The sequence below is a fragment of the Lissotriton helveticus genome, chromosome 6 (assembly GCF_964261635.1).
Source record: "Lissotriton helveticus chromosome 6, aLisHel1.1, whole genome shotgun sequence".
Taxonomy (NCBI): domain Eukaryota; kingdom Metazoa; phylum Chordata; class Amphibia; order Caudata; family Salamandridae; genus Lissotriton; species Lissotriton helveticus.
The window spans coordinates 1,087,465,210-1,087,490,674 of NC_136067.1; the positions used below are offsets into that span (position 1 = coordinate 1,087,465,210).

Below are 25,465 nucleotides of genomic sequence, written 5' to 3' on the forward strand. Positions count from 1 at the left end.
GTATGCTGAAAAACACCACGCCAGATTGGGCACCAGGTCTCTAGGCGCTTGGAGGACATATTGGGTCTACATCCCTAAGTTTCTGAGGTCCAAGAAATGTTCACCCTCCGCCCTAATAGAGAGGTCTTGGCCGATCGTGGCCGATCGTGGCTGAGAGGGGAAGAAGGTAGCAGGGCAAGATGCTCATGGTTCTTCTCTAATAATGGACCAACTTCCTCTCTCTCCTTAACTGTGGTTCTGCCTGGCTACTGGGGCTACCAGTTGTAAGCCTGCAGCCCACAAGGAGTTGGTTTGTCCCTCTCACAAATGTAAATGGGTAAGCATTCAATTGCACACACCTGCCTGCGTCCACAGACCCTCGCGCGCACACACACTTTTGTCAACAAGCTTTTTTATGTAGTTAAGAGAATCAGGGACCCATGTTGAAATACAAAAGCAGCACACCACGTGACGGCCGTCATGTAGAGTCCAGCAGCAAATGGGAAACGTTTAACTAGCCGTGGTCCTATTACTGCAGCTCTACCGTGGAACAACTGCTGGATGAGTCCTGCTGGAGAATATTGAACCTACATTAAGTCTGAGGTAAATAAGAATACCACAGGAACATAATGAAAAAGAGACCTACAACCCTTCCGAGCCAGATAGGAGTCGAACCTACAATCTTCTGATCCGTAGTCAGACGCGTTATCCATTGCGCTACTGGCCCTATGTATTTGCACCTATCTTGTTGTCCTTAAGAGGGCTAGAAAGCGTGTGTGTGTGTGTGTGTGTGTGTGAAGGCACAAGGAAACCCATCTGACCACCTGAAAGTCTGTTCTATGAGGTTTTCCTAAGTTGTACAAAGGACTTTAGGAGAAGGAAGGACCTAAAAGCTAGGCAAAATGTTCCTAGATCCAAGAAAATCTTTTAGATCAGGCTCAGTTTCTTAAATACTCTGGGTTAACATAATCAGCTCCAGGTCTGTGTGGGGCTGAGCTTGTGAACTCCTTAGTAAGTAGGCGGGTACAACAAAAGGGAGTTTAATATTACAATAGGGGTTAAAATTCAGACACCTTGTCGTAGGCTCACCTTGTCCAGGGACCCAAGCATGCTGCCTTTCCACACTCAGAGCACTTCACCTAACCTACTGTGCAGCTGTTTCGCCTTTAATATCAAAGTTCCACAGGCAGCGTGATGTCACAATGCTCCTTGTCTGTAGCCCAAACCATGAGCCTTTGCAACCCTGGCATAATCTACATACTTACGGTGTGTGAAGTCTTGGACCATGAATGCAGTGAAGAATAATGGATTGCTACTCTTCATACATTTTTGCCCATTGGCTCAGATTTGAATGCTTACTGGCCATCTGAGCATCTCTGCCAGGCCACCCTATGTCTAGAGACTGTGGATTTAGAGAGTTTATAAACATTGTCAGTTCATCAATACAGTGTGCTCGCTTCGGCAGCACATATACTAAAATTGGAACGATACAGAGAAGATTAGCATGGCCCCTGCGCAAGGATGACACGCAAATTTGTGAAGCGTTCCATATTTTTAACAGCTTTTAGGAGAGAAATCTTCTTTGTTTTCAAGACTTATTGAAATAATAAAGCAGGTTCCAGTCCTGTGTCATGTAATATGTATTTTTAAATTGTCTCTCCTCAACATTTTTAATGTATTTGCCTTGCAGTAAAGAAGGTGCGCTCTATGTCCAGCAGCATTTTACAAGGAAGCCTGCTGGACTTCTGGGACTTTTCTTTCTCTTTTTCAGCCTCCCTGTCATTATTCTTCACCACCTCCAAATCTATACTGCTGCTAGTGATGAGTTGCTTTGTGGGAAGCAGGATAAAGAGAAGGGCAGGGCCTATGCAAATGATGGCCTCAGGGATGCCTGGGAGTCCCTTTTCAGCAGTACTGTTAAAATCTGCCTTGCAACCAGATTGGTCGGGTATGCTGAAAAACACCACGCCAGATTGGGCACCAGGTCTCTAGGCGCTTGGAGGACATATTGGGTCTACATCCCTAAGTTTCTGAGGTCCAAGAAATGTTCACCCTCCGCCCTAATAGAGAGGTCTTGGCCGATCGTGGCTGAGAGGGGAAGAAGGTAGCAGGGCAAGATGCTCATGGTTCTTCTCTAATAATGGACCAACTTCCTCTCTCTCCTTAACTGTGGTTCTGCCTGGCTACTGGGGCTACCAGTTGTAAGCCTGCAGCCCACGAGGAGTTGGTTTGTCCCTCTCACAAATGTAAATGGGTAAGCATTCAATTGCACACACCTGCCTGCGTCCACAGACCCTCGCGCGCACACACACTTTTGTCAACAAGCTTTTTTATGTAGTTAAGAGAATCAGGGACCCATGTTGAAATACAAAAGCAGCACACCACGTGACGGCCGTCATGTAGAGTCCAGCAGCAAATGGGAAACGTTTAACTAGCCGTGGTCCTATTACTGCAGCTCTACCGTGGAACAACTGCTGGATGAGTCCTGCTGGAGAATATTGAACCTACATTAAGTCTGAGGTAAATAAGAATACCACAGGAACATAATGAAAAAGAGACCTACAACCCTTCCGAGCCAGATAGGAGTCGAACCTACAATCTTCTGATCCGTAGTCAGACGCGTTATCCATTGCGCCACTGGCCCTATGTATTTGCGCCTATCTTGTTGTCCTTAAGAGGGCTAGAAAGCGTGTGTGTGTGTGTGTGTGTGTGTGTGAAGGCACAAGGAAACCCATCTGACCACCTGAAAGTCTGTTCTATGAGGTTTTCCTAAGTTGTACAAAGGACTTTAGGAGAAGGAAGGACCTAAAAGCTAGGCAAAATGGTCCTAGATCCAAGAAAATCTTTTAGATCAGGCTCAGTTTCTTAAATACTCTGGGTTAACATAATCAGCTCCAGGTCTGTGTGGGGCTGAGCTTGTGAACTCCTTAGTAAGTAGGCGGGTACAACAAAAGGGAGTTTAATATTACAATAGGGGTTAAAGTTCAGACACCTTGTCGTAGGCTCACCTTGTCCAGGGACCCAAGCATGCTGCCTTTCCACACTCAGAGCACTTCACCTAACCTACTGTGCAGCTGTTTCGCCTTTAATATCAAAGTTCCACAGGCAGCGTGATGTCACAATGCTCCTTGTCTGTAGCCCAAACCATGAGCCTTTGCAACCCTGGCATAATCTACATACTTACGGTGTGTGAAGTCTTGGACCACGAATGCAGTCAAGAATAATGGATTGCTACTCTTCATACATTTTTGCCCATTGGCTCAGATTTGAATGCTTACTGGCCATCTGAGCATCTCTGCCAGGCCACCCTATGTCTAGAGACTGTGGATTTAGAGAGTTTATAAACATTGTCAGTTCATCAATACAGTGTGCTCGCTTTGGCAGCACATATACTAAAATTGGAACGATACAGAGAAGATTAGCATGGCCCCTGCGCAAGGATGACACGCAAATTCGTGAAGCGTTCCATATTTTTAACAGCTTTTAGGAGAGAAATCTTCTTTGTTTTCAAGACTTATTGAAATAATAAAGCAGGTTCCAGTCCTGTGTCATGTAATATGTATTTTTAAATTGTCTCTCCTCAACATTTTTAATGTATTTGCCTTGCAGTAAAGAAGGTGCGCTCTATGTCCAGCAGCATTTTACAAGGAAGCCTGCTGGACTTCTGGGACTTTTCTTTCTCTTTTTCAGCCTCCCTGTCATTATTCTTCACCACCTCCAAATCTATACTGCTGCTAGTGATGAGTTGCTTTGTGGGAAGCAGGATAAAGAGAAGGGCAGGGCCTATGCAAATGATGGCCTCAGGGATGCCTGGGAGTCCCTTTTCAGCAGTACTGTTAAAATCTGCCTTGCAACCAGATTGGTCGGGTATGCTGAAAAACACCACGCCAGATTGGGCACCAGGTCTCTAGGCGCTTGGAGGACATATTGGGTCTACATCCCTAAGTTTCTGAGGTCCAAGAAATGTTCACCCTCCGCCCTAATAGAGAGGTCTTGGCCGATCGTGGCTGATCGTGGCTGAGAGGGGAAGAAGGTAGCAGGGCAAGATGCTCATGGTTCTTCTCTAATAATGGACCAACTTCCTCTCTCTCCTTAACTGTGGTTCTGCCTGGCTACTGGGGCTACCAGTTGTAAGCCTGCAGCCCACAAGGAGTTGGTTTGTCCCTCTCACAAATGTAAATGGGTAAGCATTCAATTGCACACACCTGCCTGCGTCCACAGACCCTCGCGCGCACACACACTTTTGTCAACAAGCTTTTTTATGTAGTTAAGAGAATCAGGGACCCATGTTGAAATACAAAAGCAGCACACCACGTGACGGCCGTCATGTAGAGTCCAGCAGCAAATGGGAAACGTTTAACTAGCCGTGGTCCTATTACTGCAGCTCTACCGTGGAACAACTGCTGGATGAGTCCTGCTGGAGAATATTGAACCTACATTAAGTCTGAGGTAAATAAGAATACCACAGGAACATAATGAAAAAGAGACCTACAACCCTTCCGAGCCAGATAGGAGTCGAACCTACAATCTTCTGATCCGTAGTCAGACGCGTTATCCATTGCGCCACTGGCCCTATGTATTTGCACCTATCTTTTTGTCCTTAAGAGGGCTAGAAAGCGTGTGTGTGTGTGTGTGTGTGTGTGTGTGTGTGTGTGTGTGTGTGTGTGTGTGTGTGTGTGTGTGTGTGTGTGTGTGTGTGTGTGTGTGTGTGTGTGTGTGTGTGTGTGTGTGTGTGTGTGTGTGTGTGTGTGTGTGTGTGTGTGTGTGTGTGTGTGTGTGTGTGTGTGTGTGTGTGTGTGTGTGTGTGTGTGTGTGTGTGTGTGTGTGTGTGTGTGTGTGTGTGTGTGTGTGTGTGTGTGTGTGTGTGTGTGTGTGTGTGTGTGTGTGTGTGTGTGTGTGTGTGTGTGTGTGTGTGTGTGTGTGTGTGTGTGTGTGTGTGTGTGTGTGTGTGTGTGTGTGTGTGTGTGTGTGTGTGTGTGTGTGTGTGTGTGTGTGTGTGTGTGTGTGTGTGTGTGTGTGTGTGTGTGTGTGTGTGTGTGTGTGTGAAGGCACAAGGAAACCCATCTGACCACCTGAAAGTCTGTTCTATGAGGTTTTCCTAAGTTGTACAAAGGACTTTAGGAGAAGGAAGGACCTAAAAGCTAGGCAAAATGGTCCTAGATCCAAGAAAATCTTTTAGATCAGGCTCAGTTTCTTAAATACTCTGGGTTAACATAATCAGCTCCAGGTCTGTGTGGGGCTGAGCTTGTGAACTCCTTAGTAAGTAGGCGGGTACAACAAAAGGGAGTTTAATATTACAATAGGGGTTAAAATTCAGACACCTTGTCGTAGGCTCACCTTGTCCAGGGACCCAAGCATGCTGCCTTTCCACACTCAGAGCACTTCACCTAACCTACTGTGCAGCTGTTTCGCCTTTAATATCAAAGTTCCACAGGCAGCGTGATGTCACAATGCTCCTTGTCTGTAGCCCAAACCATGAGCCTTTGCAACCCTGGCATAATCTACATACTTACGGTGTGTGAAGTCTTGGACCACGAATGCAGTCAAGAATAATGGATTGCTACTCTTCATACATTTTTGCCCATTGGCTCAGATTTGAATGCTTACTGGCCATCTGAGCATCTCTGCCAGGCCACCCTATGTCTAGAGACTGTGGATTTAGAGAGTTTATAAACATTGTCAGTTCATCAATACAGTGTGCTCGCTTTGGCAGCACATATACTAAAATTGGAACGATACAGAGAAGATTAGCATGGCCCCTGCGCAAGGATGACACGCAAATTCGTGAAGCGTTCCATATTTTTAACAGCTTTTAGGAGAGAAATCTTCTTTGTTTTCAAGACTTATTGAAATAATAAAGCAGGTTCCAGTCCTGTGTCATGTAATATGTATTTTTAAATTGTCTCTCCTCAACATTTTTAATGTATTTGCCTTGCAGTAAAGAAGGTGCGCTCTATGTCCAGCAGCATTTTACAAGGAAGCCTGCTGGACTTCTGGGACTTTTCTTTCTCTTTTTCAGCCTCCCTGTCATTATTCTTCACCACCTCCAAATCTATACTGCTGCTAGTGATGAGTTGCTTTGTGGGAAGCAGGATAAAGAGAAGGGCAGGGCCTATGCAAATGATGGCCTCAGGGATGCCTGGGAGTCCCTTTTCAGCAGTACTGTTAAAATCTGCCTTGCAACCAGATTGGTCGGGTATGCTGAAAAACACCACGCCAGATTGGGCACCAGGTCTCTAGGCGCTTGGAGGACATATTGGGTCTACATCCCTAAGTTTCTGAGGTCCAAGAAATATTCACCCTCCGCCCTAATAGAGAGGTCTTGGCCGATCGTGGCTGAGAGGGGAAGAAGGTAGCAGGGCAAGATGCTCATGGTTCTTCTCTAATAATGGACCAACTTCCTCTCTCTCCTTAACTGTGGTTCTGCCTGGCTACTGGGGCTACCAGTTGTAAGCCTGCAGCCCACAAGGAGTTGGTTTGTCCCTCTCACAAATGTAAATGGGTAAGCATTCAATTGCACACACCTGCCTGCGTCCACAGACCCTCGCGCGCACACACACTTTTGTCAACAAGCTTTTTTATGTAGTTAAGAGAATCAGGGACCCATGTTGAAATACAAAAGCAGCACACCACGTGACGGCCGTCATGTAGAGTCCAGCAGCAAACGGGAAACGTTTAACTAGCCGTGGTCCTATTACTGCAGCTCTACCGTGGAACAACTGCTGGATGAGTCCTGCTGGAGAATATTGAACCTACATTAAGTCTGAGGTAAATAAGAATACCACAGGAACATAATTAAAAAGAGACCTACAACCCTTCCGAGCCAGATAGGAGTCGAACCTACAATCTTCTGATCCGTAGTCAGACGCGTTATCCATTGCGCCACTGGCCCTATGTATTTGCGCCTATCTTGTTGTCCTTAAGAGGGCTAGAAAGCGTGTGTGTGTGTGTGTGTGTGTGTGTGTGTGAAGGCACAAGGAAACCCATCTGACCACCTGAAAGTCTGTTCTATGAGGTTTTCCTAAGTTGTACAAAGGACTTTAGGAGAAGGAAGGACCTAAAAGCTAGGCAAAATGGTCCTAGATCCAAGAAAATCTTTTAGATCAGGCTCAGTTTCTTAAATACTCTGGGTTAACATAATCAGCTCCAGGTCTGTGTGGGGCTGAGCTTGTGAACTCCTTAGTAAGTAGGCGGGTACAACAAAAGGGAGTTTAATATTACAATAGGGGTTAAAATTCAGACACCTTGTCGTAGGCTCACCTTGTCCAGGGACCCAAGCATGCTGCCTTTCCACACTCAGAGCACTTCACCTAACCTACTGTGCAGCTGTTTCGCCTTTAATATCAACGTTCCACAGGCAGCGTGATGTCACAATGCTCCTTGTCTGTAGCCCAAACCATGAGCCTTTGCAACCCTGGCATAATCTACATACTTACGGTGTGTGAAGTCTTGGACCATGAATGCAGTGAAGAATAATGGATTGCTACTCTTCATACATTTTTGCCCATTGGCTCAGATTTGAATGCTTACTGGCCATCTGAGCATCTCTGCCAGGCCACCCTATGTCTAGAGACTGTGGATTTAGAGAGTTTATAAACATTGTCAGTTCATCAATAAAGTGTGCTCGCTTCGGCAGCACATATACTAAAATTGGAACGATACAGAGAAGATTAGCATGGCCCCTGCGCAAGGATGACACGCAAATTCGTGAAGCGTTCCATATTTTTAACAGCTTTTAGGAGAGAAATCTTCTTTGTTTTCAAGACTTATTGAAATAATAAAGCAGGTTCCAGTCCTGTGTCATGTAATATGTATTTTTAAATTGTCTCTCCTCAACATTTTTAATGTATTTGCCTTGCAGTAAAGAAGGTGCGCTCTATGTCCAGCAGCATTTTCCAAGGAAGCCTGCTGGACTTCTGGGACTTTTCTTTCTCTTTTTCAGCCTCCCTGTCATTATTCTTCACCACCTCCAAATCTATACTGCTGCTAGTGATGAGTTGCTTTGTGGGAAGCAGGATAAAGAGAAGGGCAGGGCCTATGCAAATGATGGCCTCAGGGATGCCTGGGAGTCCCTTTTCAGCAGTACTGTTAAAATCTGCCTTGCAACCAGATTGGTCGGGTATGCTGAAAAACACCAAGCCAGATTGGGCACCAGGTCTCTAGGCGCTTGGAGGACATATTGGGTCTACATCCCTAAGTTTCTGAGGTCCAAGAAATGTTCACCCTCCGCCCTAATAGAGAGGTCTTGGCCGATCGTGGCTGATCGTGGCTGAGAGGGGAAGAAGGTAGCAGGGCAAGATGCTCATGGTTCTTCTCTAATAATGGACCAACTTCCTCTCTCTCCTTAACTGTGGTTCTGCCTGGCTACTGGGGCTACCAGTTGTAAGCCTGCAGCCCACAAGGAGTTGGTTTGTCCCTCTCACAAATGTAAATGGGTAAGCATTCAATTGCACACACCTGCCTGCGTCCACAGACCCTCGCGCGCACACACACTTTTGTCAACAAGCTTTTTTATGTAGTTAAGAGAATCAGGGACCCATGTTGAAATACAAAAGCAGCACACCACGTGACGGCCGTCATGTAGAGTCCAGCAGCAAATGGGAAACGTTTAACTAGCCGTGGTCCTATTACTGCAGCTCTACCGTGGAACAACTGCTGGATGAGTCCTGCTGGAGAATATTGAACCTACATTAAGTCTGAGGTAAATAAGAATACCACAGGAACATAATGAAAAAGAGACCTACAACCCTTCCGAGCCAGATAGGAGTCGAACCTACAATCTTCTGATCCGTAGTCAGACGCGTTATCCATTGCGCCACTGGCCCTATGTATTTGCACCTATCTTTTTGTCCTTAAGAGGGCTAGAAAGCGTGTGTGTGTGTGTGTGTGTGTGTGTGTGTGTGTGTGTGTGAAGGCACAAGGAAACCCATCTGACCACCTGAAAGTCTGTTCTATGAGGTTTTCCTAAGTTGTACAAAGGACTTTAGGAGAAGGAAGGACCTAAAAGCTAGGCAAAATGGTCCTAGATCCAAGAAAATCTTTTAGATCAGGCTCAGTTTCTTAAATACTCTGGGTTAACATAATCAGCTCCAGGTCTGTGTGGGGCTGAGCTTGTGAACTCCTTAGTAAGTAGGCGGGTACAACAAAAGGGAGTTTAATATTACAATAGGGGTTAAAATTCAGACACCTTGTCGTAGGCTCACCTTGTCCAGGGACCCAAGCATGCTGCCTTTCCACACTCAGAGCACTTCACCTAACCTACTGTGCAGCTGTTTCGCCTTTAATATCAAAGTTCCACAGGCAGCGTGATGTCACAATGCTCCTTGTCTGTAGCCCAAACCATGAGCCTTTGCAACCCTGGCATAATCTACATACTTACGGTGTGTGAAGTCTTGGACCACGAATGCAGTCAAGAATAATGGATTGCTACTCTTCATACATTTTTGCCCATTGGCTCAGATTTGAATGCTTACTGGCCATCTGAGCATCTCTGCCAGGCCACCCTATGTCTAGAGACTGTGGATTTAGAGAGTTTATAAACATTGTCAGTTCATCAATACAGTGTGCTCGCTTTGGCAGCACATATACTAAAATTGGAACGATACAGAGAAGATTAGCATGGCCCCTGCGCAAGGATGACACGCAAATTCGTGAAGCGTTCCATATTTTTAACAGCTTTTAGGAGAGAAATCTTCTTTGTTTTCAAGACTTATTGAAATAATAAAGCAGGTTCCAGTCCTGTGTCATGTAATATGTATTTTTAAATTGTCTCTCCTCAACATTTTTAATGTATTTGCCTTGCAGTAAAGAAGGTGCGCTCTATGTCCAGCAGCATTTAGCAAGGAAGCCTGCAGGACTTCTGGGACTTTTCTTTCTCTTTTTCAGCCTCCCTGTCATTATTCTTCACCACCTCCAAATCTATACTGCTGCTAGTGATGAGTTGCTTTGTGGGAAGCAGGATAAAGAGAAGGGCAGGGCCTATGCAAATGATGGCCTCAGGGATGCCTGGGAGTCCCTTTTCAGCAGTACTGTTAAAATCTGCCTTGCAACCAGATTGGTCAGGTATGCTGAAAAACACCATGCCAGATTGGTCACCAGGTGTCTAGGCGCTTGGAGGACATATTGGGTCTACATCCCTAAGTTTCTGAGGTCCAAGAAATGTTCACCCTCCGCCCTAATAGAGAGGTCTTGGCCGATCGTGGCTGAGAGGGGAAGAAGGTAGCAGGGCAAGATGCTCATGGTTCTTCTCTAATAATGGACCAACTTCCTCTCTCTCCTTAACTGTGGTTCTGCCTGGCTACTGGGGCTACCAGTTGTAAGCCTGCAGCCCACAAGGAGTTGGTTTGTCCCTCTCACAAATGTAAATGGGTAAGCATTCAATTGCACACACCTGCCTGCGTCCACAGACCCTCGCGCGCACACACACTTTTGTCAACAAGCTTTTTTATGTAGTTAAGAGAATCAGGGACCCATGTTGAAATACAAAAGCAGCACACCACGTGACGGCCGTCATGTAGAGTCCAGCAGCAAACGGGAAACGTTTAACTAGCCGTGGTCCTATTACTGCAGCTCTACCGTGGAACAACTGCTGGATGAGTCCTGCTGGAGAATATTGAACCTACATTAAGTCTGAGGTAAATAAGAATACCACAGGAACATAATTAAAAAGAGACCTACAACCCTTCCGAGCCAGATAGGAGTCGAACCTACAATCTTCTGATCCGTAGTCAGACGCGTTATCCATTGCGCCACTGGCCCTATGTATTTGCGCCTATCTTGTTGTCCTTAAGAGGGCTAGAAAGCGTGTGTGTGTGTGTGTGTGTGTGTGTGTGTGAAGGCACAAGGAAACCCATCTGACCACCTGAAAGTCTGTTCTATGAGGTTTTCCTAAGTTGTACAAAGGACTTTAGGAGAAGGAAGGACCTAAAAGCTAGGCAAAATGGTCCTAGATCCAAGAAAATCTTTTAGATCAGGCTCAGTTTCTTAAATACTCTGGGTTAACATAATCAGCTCCAGGTCTGTGTGGGGCTGAGCTTGTGAACTCCTTAGTAAGTAGGCGGGTACAACAAAAGGGAGTTTAATATTACAATAGGGGTTAAAATTCAGACACCTTGTCGTAGGCTCACCTTGTCCAGGGACCCAAGCATGCTGCCTTTCCACACTCAGAGCACTTCACCTAACCTACTGTGCAGCTGTTTCGCCTTTAATATCAACGTTCCACAGGCAGCGTGATGTCACAATGCTCCTTGTCTGTAGCCCAAACCATGAGCCTTTGCAACCCTGGCATAATCTACATACTTACGGTGTGTGAAGTCTTGGACCATGAATGCAGTGAAGAATAATGGATTGCTACTCTTCATACATTTTTGCCCATTGGCTCAGATTTGAATGCTTACTGGCCATCTGAGCATCTCTGCCAGGCCACCCTATGTCTAGAGACTGTGGATTTAGAGAGTTTATAAACATTGTCAGTTCATCAATAAAGTGTGCTCGCTTCGGCAGCACATATACTAAAATTGGAACGATACAGAGAAGATTAGCATGGCCCCTGCGCAAGGATGACACGCAAATTCGTGAAGCGTTCCATATTTTTAACAGCTTTTAGGAGAGAAATCTTCTTTGTTTTCAAGACTTATTGAAATAATAAAGCAGGTTCCAGTCCTGTGTCATGTAATATGTATTTTTAAATTGTCTCTCCTCAACATTTTTAATGTATTTGCCTTGCAGTAAAGAAGGTGCGCTCTATGTCCAGCAGCATTTTCCAAGGAAGCCTGCTGGACTTCTGGGACTTTTCTTTCTCTTTTTCAGCCTCCCTGTCATTATTCTTCACCACCTCCAAATCTATACTGCTGCTAGTGATGAGTTGCTTTGTGGGAAGCAGGATAAAGAGAAGGGCAGGGCCTATGCAAATGATGGCCTCAGGGATGCCTGGGAGTCCCTTTTCAGCAGTACTGTTAAAATCTGCCTTGCAACCAGATTGGTCGGGTATGCTGAAAAACACCAAGCCAGATTGGGCACCAGGTCTCTAGGCGCTTGGAGGACATATTGGGTCTACATCCCTAAGTTTCTGAGGTCCAAGAAATGTTCACCCTCCGCCCTAATAGAGAGGTCTTGGCCGATCGTGGCTGATCGTGGCTGAGAGGGGAAGAAGGTAGCAGGGCAAGATGCTCATGGTTCTTCTCTAATAATGGACCAACTTCCTCTCTCTCCTTAACTGTGGTTCTGCCTGGCTACTGGGGCTACCAGTTGTAAGCCTGCAGCCCACAAGGAGTTGGTTTGTCCCTCTCACAAATGTAAATGGGTAAGCATTCAATTGCACACACCTGCCTGCGTCCACAGACCCTCGCGCGCACACACACTTTTGTCAACAAGCTTTTTTATGTAGTTAAGAGAATCAGGGACCCATGTTGAAATACAAAAGCAGCACACCACGTGACGGCCGTCATGTAGAGTCCAGCAGCAAATGGGAAACGTTTAACTAGCCGTGGTCCTATTACTGCAGCTCTACCGTGGAACAACTGCTGGATGAGTCCTGCTGGAGAATATTGAACCTACATTAAGTCTGAGGTAAATAAGAATACCACAGGAACATAATGAAAAAGAGACCTACAACCCTTCCGAGCCAGATAGGAGTCGAACCTACAATCTTCTGATCCGTAGTCAGACGCGTTATCCATTGCGCCACTGGCCCTATGTATTTGCACCTATCTTTTTGTCCTTAAGAGGGCTAGAAAGCGTGTGTGTGTGTGTGTGTGTGTGTGTGTGTGTGTGTGTGTGAAGGCACAAGGAAACCCATCTGACCACCTGAAAGTCTGTTCTATGAGGTTTTCCTAAGTTGTACAAAGGACTTTAGGAGAAGGAAGGACCTAAAAGCTAGGCAAAATGGTCCTAGATCCAAGAAAATCTTTTAGATCAGGCTCAGTTTCTTAAATACTCTGGGTTAACATAATCAGCTCCAGGTCTGTGTGGGGCTGAGCTTGTGAACTCCTTAGTAAGTAGGCGGGTACAACAAAAGGGAGTTTAATATTACAATAGGGGTTAAAATTCAGACACCTTGTCGTAGGCTCACCTTGTCCAGGGACCCAAGCATGCTGCCTTTCCACACTCAGAGCACTTCACCTAACCTACTGTGCAGCTGTTTCGCCTTTAATATCAAAGTTCCACAGGCAGCGTGATGTCACAATGCTCCTTGTCTGTAGCCCAAACCATGAGCCTTTGCAACCCTGGCATAATCTACATACTTACGGTGTGTGAAGTCTTGGACCACGAATGCAGTCAAGAATAATGGATTGCTACTCTTCATACATTTTTGCCCATTGGCTCAGATTTGAATGCTTACTGGCCATCTGAGCATCTCTGCCAGGCCACCCTATGTCTAGAGACTGTGGATTTAGAGAGTTTATAAACATTGTCAGTTCATCAATACAGTGTGCTCGCTTTGGCAGCACATATACTAAAATTGGAACGATACAGAGAAGATTAGCATGGCCCCTGCGCAAGGATGACACGCAAATTCGTGAAGCGTTCCATATTTTTAACAGCTTTTAGGAGAGAAATCTTCTTTGTTTTCAAGACTTATTGAAATAATAAAGCAGGTTCCAGTCCTGTGTCATGTAATATGTATTTTTAAATTGTCTCTCCTCAACATTTTTAATGTATTTGCCTTGCAGTAAAGAAGGTGCGCTCTATGTCCAGCAGCATTTAGCAAGGAAGCCTGCAGGACTTCTGGGACTTTTCTTTCTCTTTTTCAGCCTCCCTGTCATTATTCTTCACCACCTCCAAATCTATACTGCTGCTAGTGATGAGTTGCTTTGTGGGAAGCAGGATAAAGAGAAGGGCAGGGCCTATGCAAATGATGGCCTCAGGGATGCCTGGGAGTCCCTTTTCAGCAGTACTGTTAAAATCTGCCTTGCAACCAGATTGGTCAGGTATGCTGAAAAACACCATGCCAGATTGGTCACCAGGTGTCTAGGCGCTTGGAGGACATATTGGGTCTACATCCCTAAGTTTCTGAGGTCCAAGAAATGTTCACCCTCCGCCCTAATAGAGAGGTCTTGGCCGATCGTGGCCGATCGTGGCTGAGAGGGGAAGAAGGTAGCAGGGCAAGATGCTCATGGTTCTTCTCTAATAATGGACCAACTTCCTCTCTCTCCTTAACTGTGGTTCTGCCTGGCTACTGGGGCTACCAGTTGTAAGCCTGCAGCCCACAAGGAGTTGGTTTGTCCCTCTCACAAATGTAAATGGGTAAGCATTCAATTGCACACACCTGCCTGCGTCCACAGACCCTCGCGCGCACACACACTTTTGTCAACAAGCTTTTTTATGTAGTTAAGAGAATCAGGGACCCATGTTGAAATACAAAAGCAGCACACCACGTGACGGCCGTCATGTAGAGTCCAGCAGCAAATGGGAAACGTTTAACTAGCCGTGGTCCTATTACTGCAGCTCTACCGTGGAACAACTGCTGGATGAGTCCTGCTGGAGAATATTGAACCTACATTAAGTCTGAGGTAAATAAGAATACCACAGGAACATAATGAAAAAGAGACCTACAACCCTTCCGAGCCAGATAGGAGTCGAACCTACAATCTTCTGATCCGTAGTCAGACGCGTTATCCATTGCGCCACTGGCCCTATGTATTTGCACCTATCTTTTTGTCCTTAAGAGGGCTAGAAAGCGTGTGTGTGTGTGTGTGTGTGTGTGTGTGTGTGTGTGTGAAGGCACAAGGAAACCCATCTGACCACCTGAAAGTCTGTTCTATGAGGTTTTCCTAAGTTGTACAAAGGACTTTAGGAGAAGGAAGGACCTAAAAGCTAGGCAAAATGGTCCTAGATCCAAGAAAATCTTTTAGATCAGGCTCAGTTTCTTAAATACTCTGGGTTAACATAATCAGCTCCAGGTCTGTGTGGGGCTGAGCTTGTGAACTCCTTAGTAAGTAGGCGGGTACAACAAAAGGGAGTTTAATATTACAATAGGGGTTAAAATTCAGACACCTTGTCGTAGGCTCACCTTGTCCAGGGACCCAAGCATGCTGCCTTTCCACACTCAGAGCACTTCACCTAACCTACTGTGCAGCTGTTTCGCCTTTAATATCAAAGTTCCACAGGCAGCGTGATGTCACAATGCTCCTTGTCTGTAGCCCAAACCATGAGCCTTTGCAACCCTGGCATAATCTACATACTTACGGTGTGTGAAGTCTTGGACCACGAATGCAGTCAAGAATAATGGATTGCTACTCTTCATACATTTTTGCCCATTGGCTCAGATTTGAATGCTTACTGGCCATCTGAGCATCTCTGCCAGGCCACCCTATGTCTAGAGACTGTGGATTTAGAGAGTTTATAAACATTGTCAGTTCATCAATACAGTGTGCTCGCTTTGGCAGCACATATACTAAAATTGGAACGATACAGAGAAGATTAGCATGGCCCCTGCGCAAGGATGACACGCAAATTCGTGAAGCGTTCCATATTTTTAACAGCTTTTAGGAGAGAAATCTTCTTTGTTTTCAAGACTTATTGAAATAATAAAGCAGGTTCCAGTCCTGTGTCATGTAATATGTATTTTTAAATTGTCTCTCCTCAACATTTTTAATGTATTTGCCTTGCAGTAAAGAAGGTGCGCTCTATGTCCAGCAGCATTTAGCAAGGAAGCCTGCAGGACTTCTGGGACTTTTCTTTCTCTTTTTCAGCCTCCCTGTCATTATTCTTCACCACCTCCAAATCTATACTGCTGCTAGTGATGAGTTGCTTTGTGGGAAGCAGGATAAAGAGAAGGGCAGGGCCTATGCAAATGATGGCCTCAGGGATGCCTGGGAGTCCCTTTTCAGCAGTACTGTTAAAATCTGCCTTGCAACCAGATTGGTCAGGTATGCTGAAAAACACCATGCCAGATTGGTCACCAGGTGTCTAGGCGCTTGGAGGACATATTGGGTCTACATCCCTAAGTTTCTGAGGTCCAAGAAATGTTCACCCTCCGCCCTAATAGAGAGGTCTTGGCCGATCGTGGCCGATCGTGGCTGAGAGGGGAAGAAGGTAGCAGGGCAAGATGCTCATGGTTCTTCTCTAATAATGGACCAACTTCCTCTCTCTCCTTAACTGTGGTTCTGCCTGGCTACTGGGGCTACCAGTTGTAAGCCTGCAGCCCACAAGGAGTTGGTTTGTCCCTCTCACAAATGTAAATGGGTAAGCATTCAATTGCACACACCTGCCTGCGTCCACAGACCCTCGCGCGCACACACACTTTTGTCAACAAGCTTTTTTATGTAGTTAAGAGAATCAGGGACCCATGTTGAAATACAAAAGCAGCACACCACGTGACGGCCGTCATGTAGAGTCCAGCAGCAAATGGGAAACGTTTAACTAGCCGTGGTCCTATTACTGCAGCTCTACCGTGGAACAACTGCTGGATGAGTCCTGCTGGAGAATATTGAACCTACATTAAGTCTGAGGTAAATAAGAATACCACAGGAACATAATGAAAAAGAGACCTACAACCCTTCCGAGCCAGATAGGAGTCGAACCTACAATCTTCTGATCCGTAGTCAGACGCGTTATCCATTGCGCTACTGGCCCTATGTATTTGCACCTATCTTGTTGTCCTTAAGAGGGCTAGAAAGCGTGTGTGTGTGTGTGTGTGTGTGTGAAGGCACAAGGAAACCCATCTGACCACCTGAAAGTCTGTTCTATGAGGTTTTCCTAAGTTGTACAAAGGACTTTAGGAGAAGGAAGGACCTAAAAGCTAGGCAAAATGTTCCTAGATCCAAGAAAATCTTTTAGATCAGGCTCAGTTTCTTAAATACTCTGGGTTAACATAATCAGCTCCAGGTCTGTGTGGGGCTGAGCTTGTGAACTCCTTAGTAAGTAGGCGGGTACAACAAAAGGGAGTTTAATATTACAATAGGGGTTAAAATTCAGACACCTTGTCGTAGGCTCACCTTGTCCAGGGACCCAAGCATGCTGCCTTTCCACACTCAGAGCACTTCACCTAACCTACTGTGCAGCTGTTTCGCCTTTAATATCAAAGTTCCACAGGCAGCGTGATGTCACAATGCTCCTTGTCTGTAGCCCAAACCATGAGCCTTTGCAACCCTGGCATAATCTACATACTTACGGTGTGTGAAGTCTTGGACCATGAATGCAGTGAAGAATAATGGATTGCTACTCTTCATACATTTTTGCCCATTGGCTCAGATTTGAATGCTTACTGGCCATCTGAGCATCTCTGCCAGGCCACCCTATGTCTAGAGACTGTGGATTTAGAGAGTTTATAAACATTGTCAGTTCATCAATACAGTGTGCTCGCTTCGGCAGCACATATACTAAAATTGGAACGATACAGAGAAGATTAGCATGGCCCCTGCGCAAGGATGACACGCAAATTCGTGAAGCGTTCCATATTTTTAACAGCTTTTAGGAGAGAAATCTTCTTTGTTTTCAAGACTTATTGAAATAATAAAGCAGGTTCCAGTCCTGTGTCATGTAATATGTATTTTTAAATTGTCTCTCCTCAACATTTTTAATGTATTTGCCTTGCAGTAAAGAAGGTGCGCTCTATGTCCAGCAGCATTTTACAAGGAAGCCTGCTGGACTTCTGGGACTTTTCTTTCTCTTTTTCAGCCTCCCTGTCATTATTCTTCACCACCTCCAAATCTATACTGCTGCTAGTGATGAGTTGCTTTGTGGGAAGCAGGATAAAGAGAAGGGCAGGGCCTATGCAAATGATGGCCTCAGGGATGCCTGGGAGTCCCTTTTCAGCAGTACTGTTAAAATCTGCCTTGCAACCAGATTGGTCGGGTATGCTGAAAAACACCACGCCAGATTGGGCACCAGGTCTCTAGGCGCTTGGAGGACATATTGGGTCTACATCCCTAAGTTTCTGAGGTCCAAGAAATGTTCACCCTCCGCCCTAATAGAGAGGTCTTGGCCGATCGTGGCTGAGAGGGGAAGAAGGTAGCAGGGCAAGATGCTCATGGTTCTTCTCTAATAATGGACCAACTTCCTCTCTCTCCTTAACTGTGGTTCTGCCTGGCTACTGGGGCTACCAGTTGTAAGCCTGCAGCCCACGAGGAGTTGGTTTGTCCCTCTCACAAATGTAAATGGGTAAGCATTCAATTGCACACACCTGCCTGCGTCCACAGACCCTCGCGCGCACACACACTTTTGTCAACAAGCTTTTTTATGTAGTTAAGAGAATCAGGGACCCATGTTGAAATACAAAAGCAGCACACCACGTGACGGCCGTCATGTAGAGTCCAGCAGCAAATGGGAAACGTTTAACTAGCCGTGGTCCTATTACTGCAGCTCTACCGTGGAACAACTGCTGGATGAGTCCTGCTGGAGAATATTGAACCTACATTAAGTCTGAGGTAAATAAGAATACCACAGGAACATAATGAAAAAGAGACCTACAACCCTTCCGAGCCAGATAGGAGTCGAACCTACAATCTTCTGATCCGTAGTCAGACGCGTTATCCATTGCGCCACTGGCCCTATGTATTTGCACCTATCTTTTTGTCCTTAAGAGGGCTAGAAAGCGTGTGTGTGTGTGTGTGTGTGTGTGTGTGTGTGTGTGTGTGTGTGTGTGTGTGTGTGTGTGTGTGTGTGTGTGTGTGTGTGTGTGTGTGTGTGTGTGTGTGTGTGTGTGTGTGTGTGTGTGTGTGTGTGTGTGTGTGTGTGTGTGTGTGTGTGTGTGTGTGTGTGTGTGTGTGTGTGTGTGTGTGTGTGTGTGTGTGTGTGTGTGTGTGTGTGTGTGTGTGTGTGTGTGTGTGTGTGTGTGTGTGTGTGTGTGTGTGTGTGTGTGTGTGTGTGTGTGTGTGTGTGTGTGTGTGTGTGTGTGTGTGTGTGTGTGTGTGTGTGTGTGAAGGCACAAGGAAACCCATCTGACCACCTGAAAGTCTGTTCTATGAGGTTTTCCTAAGTTGTACAAAGGACTTTAGGAGAAGGAAGGACCTAAAAGCTAGGCAAAATGGTCCTAGATCCAAGAAAATCTTTTAGATCAGGCTCAGTTTCTTAAATACTCTGGGTTAACATAATCAGCTCCAGGTCTGTGTGGGGCTGAGCTTGTGAACTCCTTAGTAAGTAGGCGGGTACAACAAAAGGGAGTTTAATATTACAATAGGGGTTAAAATTCAGACACCTTGTCGTAGGCTCACCTTGTCCAGGGACCCAAGCATGCTGCCTTTCCACACTCAGAGCACTTCACCTAACCTACTGTGCAGCTGTTTCGCCTTTAATATCAAAGTTCCACAGGCAGCGTGATGTCACAATGCTCCTTGTCTGTAGCCCAAACCATGAGCCTTTGCAACCCTGGCATAATCTACATACTTACGGTGTGTGAAGTCTTGGACCACGAATGCAGTCAAGAATAATGGATTGCTACTCTTCATACATTTTTGCCCATTGGCTCAGATTTGAATGCTTACTGGCCATCTGAGCATCTCTGCCAGGCCACCCTATGTCTAGAGACTGTGGATTTAGAGAGTTTATAAACATTGTCAGTTCATCAATACAGTGTGCTCGCTTTGGCAGCACATATACTAAAATTGGAACGATACAGAGAAGATTAGCATGGCCCCTGCGCAAGGATGACACGCAAATTCGTGAAGCGTTCCATATTTTTAACAGCTTTTAGGAGAGAAATCTTCTTTGTTTTCAAGACTTATTGAAATAATAAAGCAGGTTCCAGTCCTGTGTCATGTAATATGTATTTTTAAATTGTCTCTCCTCAACATTTTTAATGTATTTGCCTTGCAGTAAAGAAGGTGCGCTCTATGTCCAGCAGCATTTTACAAGGAAGCCTGCTGGACTTCTGGGACTTTTCTTTCTCTTTTTCAGCCTCCCTGTCATTATTCTTCACCACCTCCAAATCTATACTGCTGCTAGTGATGAGTTGCTTTGTGGGAAGCAGGATAAAGAGAAGGGCAGGGCCTATGCAAATGATGGCCTCAGGGATGCCTGGGAGTCCCTTTTCAGCAGTACTGTTAAAATCTGCCTTGCAACCAGATTGGTCGGGTATGCTGAAAAACACCACGCCAGATTGGGCACCAGGTCTCTAGGCGCTTGGAGGACATATTGGGTCTACATCCCTAAGTTTCTGAGGTCCAAGAAATGTTCACCCTCCGCCCTAATAGAGAGGTCTTGGCCGATCGTGGCTGAGAGGGGAAGAAGGTAGCAGGGCAAAATGCTCATGGTTCTTCTCTAATAATGGACCAACTTCCTCTCTCTCCTTAACTGTGGTTCTGCCTGGCTACTGGGGCTACCAGTTGTAAGCCTGCAGCCCACAAGGAGTTGGTTTGTCCCTCTCACAAATGTAAATGGGTAAGCATTCAATTGCACACACCTGCCTGCGTCCACAGACCCTCGCGCGCACACACACTTTTGTCAACAAGCTTTTTTATGTAGTTAAGAGAATCAGGGACCCATGTTGAAATACAAAAGCAGCACACCACGTGACGGCCGTCATGTAGAGTCCAGCAGCAAACGGGAAACGTTTAACTAGCCGTGGTCCTATTACTGCAGCTCTACCGTGGAACAACTGCTGGATGAGTCCTGCTGGAGAATATTGAACCTACATTAAGTCTGAGGTAAATAAGAATACCACAGGAACATAATGAAAAAGAGACCTACAACCCTTCCGAGCCAGATAGGAGTCGAACCTACAATCTTCTGATCCGTAGTCAGACGCGTTATCCATTGCGCCACTGGCCCTATGTATTTGCGCCTATCTTGTTGTCCTTAAGAGGGCTAGAAAGCGTGTGTGTGTGTGTGTGTGTGTGTGTGTGTGAAGGCACAAGGAAACCCATCTGACCACCTGAAAGTCTGTTCTATGAGGTTTTCCTAAGTTGTACAAAGGACTTTAGGAGAAGGAAGGACCTAAAAGCTAGGCAAAATGGTCCTAGATCCAAGAAAATCTTTTAGATCAGGCTCAGTTTCTTAAATACTCTGGGTTAACATAATCAGCTCCAGGTCTGTGTGGGGCTGAGCTTGTGAACTCCTTAGTAAGTAGGCGGGTACAACAAAAGGGAGTTTAATATTACAATAGGGGTTAAAATTCAGACACCTTGTCGTAGGCTCACCTTGTCCAGGGACCCAAGCATGCTGCCTTTCCACACTCAGAGCACTTCACCTAACCTACTGTGCAGCTGTTTCGCCTTTAATATCAACGTTCCACAGGCAGCGTGATGTCACAATGCTCCTTGTCTGTAGCCCAAACCATGAGCCTTTGCAACCCTGGCATAATCTACATACTTACGGTGTGTGAAGTCTTGGACCATGAATGCAGTGAAGAATAATGGATTGCTACTCTTCATACATTTTTGCCCATTGGCTCAGATTTGAATGCTTACTGGCCATCTGAGCATCTCTGCCAGGCCACCCTATGTCTAGAGACTGTGGATTTAGAGAGTTTATAAACATTGTCAGTTCATCAATAAAGTGTGCTCGCTTCGGCAGCACATATACTAAAATTGGAACGATACAGAGAAGATTAGCATGGCCCCTGCGCAAGGATGACACGCAAATTCGTGAAGCGTTCCATATTTTTAACAGCTTTTAGGAGAGAAATCTTCTTTGTTTTCAAGACTTATTGAAATAATAAAGCAGGTTCCAGTCCTGTGTCATGTAATATGTATTTTTAAATTGTCTCTCCTCAACATTTTTAATGTATTTGCCTTGCAGTAAAGAAGGTGCGCTCTATGTCCAGCAGCATTTTCCAAGGAAGCCTGCTGGACTTCTGGGACTTTTCTTTCTCTTTTTCAGCCTCCCTGTCATTATTCTTCACCACCTCCAAATCTATACTGCTGCTAGTGATGAGTTGCTTTGTGGGAAGCAGGATAAAGAGAAGGGCAGGGCCTATGCAAATGATGGCCTCAGGGATGCCTGGGAGTCCCTTTTCAGCAGTACTGTTAAAATCTGCCTTGCAACCAGATTGGTCGGGTATGCTGAAAAACACCAAGCCAGATTGGGCACCAGGTCTCTAGGCGCTTGGAGGACATATTGGGTCTACATCCCTAAGTTTCTGAGGTCCAAGAAATGTTCACCCTCCGCCCTAATAGAGAGGTCTTGGCCGATCGTGGCTGATCGTGGCTGAGAGGGGAAGAAGGTAGCAGGGCAAGATGCTCATGGTTCTTCTCTAATAATGGACCAACTTCCTCTCTCTCCTTAACTGTGGTTCTGCCTGGCTACTGGGGCTACCAGTTGTAAGCCTGCAGCCCACAAGGAGTTGGTTTGTCCCTCTCACAAATGTAAATGGGTAAGCATTCAATTGCACACACCTGCCTGCGTCCACAGACCCTCGCGCGCACACACACTTTTGTCAACAAGCTTTTTTATGTAGTTAAGAGAATCAGGGACCCATGTTGAAATACAAAAGCAGCACACCACGTGACGGCCGTCATGTAGAGTCCAGCAGCAAATGGGAAACGTTTAACTAGCCGTGGTCCTATTACTGCAGCTCTACCGTGGAACAACTGCTGGATGAGTCCTGCTGGAGAATATTGAACCTACATTAAGTCTGAGGTAAATAAGAATACCACAGGAACATAATGAAAAAGAGACCTACAACCCTTCCGAGCCAGATAGGAGTCGAACCTACAATCTTCTGATCCGTAGTCAGACGCGTTATCCATTGCGCCACTGGCCCTATGTATTTGCACCTATCTTTTTGTCCTTAAGAGGGCTAGAAAGCGTGTGTGTGTGTGTGTGTGTGTGTGTGTGTGTGTGTGTGAAGGCACAAGGAAACCCATCTGACCACCTGAAAGTCTGTTCTATGAGGTTTTCCTAAGTTGTACAAAGGACTTTAGGAGAAGGAAGGACCTAAAAGCTAGGCAAAATGGTCCTAGATCCAAGAAAATCTTTTAGATCAGGCTCAGTTTCTTAAATACTCTGGGTTAACATAATCAGCTCCAGGTCTGTGTGGGGCTGAGCTTGTGAACTCCTTAGTAAGTAGGCGGGTACAACAAAAGGGAGTTTAATATTACAATAGGGGTTAAAATTCAGACACCTTGTCGTAGGCTCACCTTGTCCAGGGACCCAAGCATGCTGCCTTTCCACACTCAGAGCACTTCACCTAACCTACTGTGCAGCTGTTTCGCCTTTAATATCAAAGTTCCACAGGCAGCGTGATGTCACAATGCTCCTTGTCTGTAGCCCAAACCATGAGCCTTTGCAACCCTGGCATAATCTACATACTTACGGTGTGTGAAGTCTTGGACCACGAATGCAGTCAAGAATAATGGATTGCTACTCTTCATACATTTTTGCCCATTGGCTCAGATTTGAATGCTTACTGGCCATCTGAGCATCTCTGCCAGGCCACCCTATGTCTAGAGACTGTGGATTTAGAGAGTTTATAAACATTGTCAGTTCATCAATACAGTGTGCTCGCTTTGGCAGCACATATACTAAAATTGGAACGATACAGAGAAGATTAGCATGGCCCCTGCGCAAGGATGACACGCAAATTCGTGAAGCGTTCCATATTTTTAACAGCTTTTAGGAGAGAAATCTTCTTTGTTTTCAAGACTTATTGAAATAATAAAGCAGGTTCCAGTCCTGTGTCATGTAATATGTATTTTTAAATTGTCTCTCCTCAACATTTTTAATGTATTTGCCTTGCAGTAAAGAAGGTGCGCTCTATGTCCAGCAGCATTTTACAAGGAAGCCTGCTGGACTTCTGGGACTTTTCTTTCTCTTTTTCAGCCTCCCTGTCATTATTCTTCACCACCTCCAAATCTATACTGCTGCTAGTGATGAGTTGCTTTGTGGGAAGCAGGATAAAGAGAAGGGCAGGGCCTATGCAAATGATGGCCTCAGGGATGCCTGGGAGTCCCTTTTCAGCAGTACTGTTAAAATCTGCCTTGCAACCAGATTGGTCGGGTATGCTGAAAAACACCACGCCAGATTGGGCACCAGGTCTCTAGGCGCTTGGAGGACATATTGGGTCTACATCCCTAAGTTTCTGAGGTCCAAGAAATGTTCACCCTCCGCCCTAATAGAGAGGTCTTGGCCGATCGTGGCCGATCGTGGCTGAGAGGGGAAGAAGGTAGCAGGGCAAGATGCTCATGGTTCTTCTCTAATAATGGACCAACTTCCTCTCTCTCCTTAACTGTGGTTCTGCCTGGCTACTGGGGCTACCAGTTGTAAGCCTGCAGCCCACAAGGAGTTGGTTTGTCCCTCTCACAAATGTAAATGGGTAAGCATTCAATTGCACACACCTGCCTGCGTCCACAGACCCTCGCGCGCACACACACTTTTGTCAACAAGCTTTTTTATGTAGTTAAGAGAATCAGGGACCCATGTTGAAATACAAAAGCAGCACACCACGTGACGGCCGTCATGTAGAGTCCAGCAGCAAATGGGAAACGTTTAACTAGCCGTGGTCCTATTACTGCAGCTCTACCGTGGAACAACTGCTGGATGAGTCCTGCTGGAGAATATTGAACCTACATTAAGTCTGAGGTAAATAAGAATACCACAGGAACATAATGAAAAAGAGACCTACAACCCTTCCGAGCCAGATAGGAGTCGAACCTACAATCTTCTGATCCGTAGTCAGACGCGTTATCCATTGCGCTACTGGCCCTATGTATTTGCACCTATCTTGTTGTCCTTAAGAGGGCTAGAAAGCGTGTGTGTGTGTGTGTGTGTGTGTGAAGGCACAAGGAAACCCATCTGACCACCTGAAAGTCTGTTCTATGAGGTTTTCCTAAGTTGTACAAAGGACTTTAGGAGAAGGAAGGACCTAAAAGCTAGGCAAAATGTTCCTAGATCCAAGAAAATCTTTTAGATCAGGCTCAGTTTCTTAAATACTCTGGGTTAACATAATCAGCTCCAGGTCTGTGTGGGGCTGAGCTTGTGAACTCCTTAGTAAGTAGGCGGGTACAACAAAAGGGAGTTTAATATTACAATAGGGGTTAAAATTCAGACACCTTGTCGTAGGCTCACCTTGTCCAGGGACCCAAGCATGCTGCCTTTCCACACTCAGAGCACTTCACCTAACCTACTGTGCAGCTGTTTCGCCTTTAATATCAAAGTTCCACAGGCAGCGTGATGTCACAATGCTCCTTGTCTGTAGCCCAAACCATGAGCCTTTGCAACCCTGGCATAATCTACATACTTACGGTGTGTGAAGTCTTGGACCATGAATGCAGTGAAGAATAATGGATTGCTACTCTTCATACATTTTTGCCCATTGGCTCAGATTTGAATGCTTACTGGCCATCTGAGCATCTCTGCCAGGCCACCCTATGTCTAGAGACTGTGGATTTAGAGAGTTTATAAACATTGTCAGTTCATCAATACAGTGTGCTCGCTTCGGCAGCACATATACTAAAATTGGAACGATACAGAGAAGATTAGCATGGCCCCTGCGCAAGGATGACACGCAAATTCGTGAAGCGTTCCATATTTTTAACAGCTTTTAGGAGAGAAATCTTCTTTGTTTTCAAGACTTATTGAAATAATAAAGCAGGTTCCAGTCCTGTGT

General features: G+C 45.7%; 26 non-coding genes across 26 annotated transcripts; 13 read left to right on the plus strand and 13 right to left on the minus strand.

Annotated features, from left to right (window-relative positions):
* Positions 1-633: 633 nt before the first annotated feature.
* On the minus strand, positions 634-706 carry TRNAR-ACG (transfer RNA arginine (anticodon ACG)). Its single transcript has one exon. It is a non-coding gene; the product is annotated as a tRNA-Arg (tRNA).
* Positions 707-1,428: 722 nt separating this feature from the next.
* Positions 1,429-1,535, plus strand: LOC144764790 (U6 spliceosomal RNA). The gene has a single exon (XR_013596820.1). It is a non-coding gene; the product is annotated as a U6 spliceosomal RNA (small nuclear RNA).
* A 1,015-nt stretch (positions 1,536-2,550) lies between these two features.
* TRNAR-ACG (transfer RNA arginine (anticodon ACG)) lies at positions 2,551-2,623 on the minus strand. Its single transcript has one exon. It is a non-coding gene; the product is annotated as a tRNA-Arg (tRNA).
* A 724-nt stretch (positions 2,624-3,347) lies between these two features.
* LOC144764831 (U6 spliceosomal RNA) lies at positions 3,348-3,454 on the plus strand. Its single transcript, XR_013596858.1, has one exon. It is a non-coding gene; the product is annotated as a U6 spliceosomal RNA (small nuclear RNA).
* Positions 3,455-4,479: 1,025 nt separating this feature from the next.
* TRNAR-ACG (transfer RNA arginine (anticodon ACG)) lies at positions 4,480-4,552 on the minus strand. The gene has a single exon. It is a non-coding gene; the product is annotated as a tRNA-Arg (tRNA).
* Positions 4,553-5,676: 1,124 nt separating this feature from the next.
* LOC144764832 (U6 spliceosomal RNA) lies at positions 5,677-5,783 on the plus strand. The gene has a single exon (XR_013596859.1). It is a non-coding gene; the product is annotated as a U6 spliceosomal RNA (small nuclear RNA).
* Positions 5,784-6,798: 1,015 nt separating this feature from the next.
* On the minus strand, positions 6,799-6,871 carry TRNAR-ACG (transfer RNA arginine (anticodon ACG)). Its single transcript has one exon. It is a non-coding gene; the product is annotated as a tRNA-Arg (tRNA).
* A 728-nt stretch (positions 6,872-7,599) lies between these two features.
* Positions 7,600-7,706, plus strand: LOC144764614 (U6 spliceosomal RNA). The gene has a single exon (XR_013596662.1). It is a non-coding gene; the product is annotated as a U6 spliceosomal RNA (small nuclear RNA).
* Positions 7,707-8,731: 1,025 nt separating this feature from the next.
* Positions 8,732-8,804, minus strand: TRNAR-ACG (transfer RNA arginine (anticodon ACG)). The gene has a single exon. It is a non-coding gene; the product is annotated as a tRNA-Arg (tRNA).
* A 738-nt stretch (positions 8,805-9,542) lies between these two features.
* On the plus strand, positions 9,543-9,649 carry LOC144764833 (U6 spliceosomal RNA). Its single transcript, XR_013596860.1, has one exon. It is a non-coding gene; the product is annotated as a U6 spliceosomal RNA (small nuclear RNA).
* Positions 9,650-10,664: 1,015 nt separating this feature from the next.
* Positions 10,665-10,737, minus strand: TRNAR-ACG (transfer RNA arginine (anticodon ACG)). The gene has a single exon. It is a non-coding gene; the product is annotated as a tRNA-Arg (tRNA).
* Positions 10,738-11,465: 728 nt separating this feature from the next.
* On the plus strand, positions 11,466-11,572 carry LOC144764615 (U6 spliceosomal RNA). Its single transcript, XR_013596663.1, has one exon. It is a non-coding gene; the product is annotated as a U6 spliceosomal RNA (small nuclear RNA).
* Positions 11,573-12,597: 1,025 nt separating this feature from the next.
* TRNAR-ACG (transfer RNA arginine (anticodon ACG)) lies at positions 12,598-12,670 on the minus strand. Its single transcript has one exon. It is a non-coding gene; the product is annotated as a tRNA-Arg (tRNA).
* A 738-nt stretch (positions 12,671-13,408) lies between these two features.
* Positions 13,409-13,515, plus strand: LOC144764834 (U6 spliceosomal RNA). The gene has a single exon (XR_013596861.1). It is a non-coding gene; the product is annotated as a U6 spliceosomal RNA (small nuclear RNA).
* A 1,025-nt stretch (positions 13,516-14,540) lies between these two features.
* On the minus strand, positions 14,541-14,613 carry TRNAR-ACG (transfer RNA arginine (anticodon ACG)). Its single transcript has one exon. It is a non-coding gene; the product is annotated as a tRNA-Arg (tRNA).
* A 736-nt stretch (positions 14,614-15,349) lies between these two features.
* LOC144764836 (U6 spliceosomal RNA) lies at positions 15,350-15,456 on the plus strand. The gene has a single exon (XR_013596863.1). It is a non-coding gene; the product is annotated as a U6 spliceosomal RNA (small nuclear RNA).
* Positions 15,457-16,481: 1,025 nt separating this feature from the next.
* TRNAR-ACG (transfer RNA arginine (anticodon ACG)) lies at positions 16,482-16,554 on the minus strand. Its single transcript has one exon. It is a non-coding gene; the product is annotated as a tRNA-Arg (tRNA).
* Positions 16,555-17,276: 722 nt separating this feature from the next.
* LOC144764616 (U6 spliceosomal RNA) lies at positions 17,277-17,383 on the plus strand. Its single transcript, XR_013596664.1, has one exon. It is a non-coding gene; the product is annotated as a U6 spliceosomal RNA (small nuclear RNA).
* A 1,015-nt stretch (positions 17,384-18,398) lies between these two features.
* On the minus strand, positions 18,399-18,471 carry TRNAR-ACG (transfer RNA arginine (anticodon ACG)). Its single transcript has one exon. It is a non-coding gene; the product is annotated as a tRNA-Arg (tRNA).
* Positions 18,472-19,493: 1,022 nt separating this feature from the next.
* LOC144764837 (U6 spliceosomal RNA) lies at positions 19,494-19,600 on the plus strand. The gene has a single exon (XR_013596864.1). It is a non-coding gene; the product is annotated as a U6 spliceosomal RNA (small nuclear RNA).
* A 1,015-nt stretch (positions 19,601-20,615) lies between these two features.
* On the minus strand, positions 20,616-20,688 carry TRNAR-ACG (transfer RNA arginine (anticodon ACG)). Its single transcript has one exon. It is a non-coding gene; the product is annotated as a tRNA-Arg (tRNA).
* Positions 20,689-21,416: 728 nt separating this feature from the next.
* Positions 21,417-21,523, plus strand: LOC144764617 (U6 spliceosomal RNA). The gene has a single exon (XR_013596665.1). It is a non-coding gene; the product is annotated as a U6 spliceosomal RNA (small nuclear RNA).
* Positions 21,524-22,548: 1,025 nt separating this feature from the next.
* Positions 22,549-22,621, minus strand: TRNAR-ACG (transfer RNA arginine (anticodon ACG)). The gene has a single exon. It is a non-coding gene; the product is annotated as a tRNA-Arg (tRNA).
* Positions 22,622-23,357: 736 nt separating this feature from the next.
* On the plus strand, positions 23,358-23,464 carry LOC144764838 (U6 spliceosomal RNA). Its single transcript, XR_013596865.1, has one exon. It is a non-coding gene; the product is annotated as a U6 spliceosomal RNA (small nuclear RNA).
* A 1,025-nt stretch (positions 23,465-24,489) lies between these two features.
* Positions 24,490-24,562, minus strand: TRNAR-ACG (transfer RNA arginine (anticodon ACG)). The gene has a single exon. It is a non-coding gene; the product is annotated as a tRNA-Arg (tRNA).
* A 722-nt stretch (positions 24,563-25,284) lies between these two features.
* LOC144764619 (U6 spliceosomal RNA) lies at positions 25,285-25,391 on the plus strand. Its single transcript, XR_013596666.1, has one exon. It is a non-coding gene; the product is annotated as a U6 spliceosomal RNA (small nuclear RNA).
* Positions 25,392-25,465: the final 74 nt, after the last annotated feature.